The sequence below is a fragment of the Belonocnema kinseyi genome, chromosome 7 (assembly GCF_010883055.1).
Source record: "Belonocnema kinseyi isolate 2016_QV_RU_SX_M_011 chromosome 7, B_treatae_v1, whole genome shotgun sequence".
Classification (NCBI taxonomy): Eukaryota; Metazoa; Arthropoda; class Insecta; order Hymenoptera; family Cynipidae; genus Belonocnema; species Belonocnema kinseyi.
In genome coordinates this window covers 119,810,593-119,810,956 of record NC_046663.1, presented here as the reverse complement: position 1 = coordinate 119,810,956, position 364 = coordinate 119,810,593, and positions in this window count along the sequence as shown.

Here is a 364-nt window from a genome sequence, read left to right as displayed (position 1 = left end):
AATATCCGAATTGGAAATATCCCGAATTTTATCAATTAGAAATTTTTTAAAATATATTTTATTGATTACAAATACAACAATAAGCCATTAGTTTCAAAAATTATTTTTAACAATTAAAATTTCGAAGCTTATTTCTTGAATTTAAGATAGCAATAATTTCAAATAAAATATTTCTAGGTAACGCATGTTTTTTTAATGTTCACAGTATTTGAAAAAATCAAAAACGTTCGCAAAAATAAAATTATAAATTAATATATATATATATGTATTTAATCTCTCCCTTTTACGGGTTTGAGGGCCACCGCTCCCTGTACATATATTAACAATTCCATCCTTAGTCTAACTTAACTACTACTTATATTCT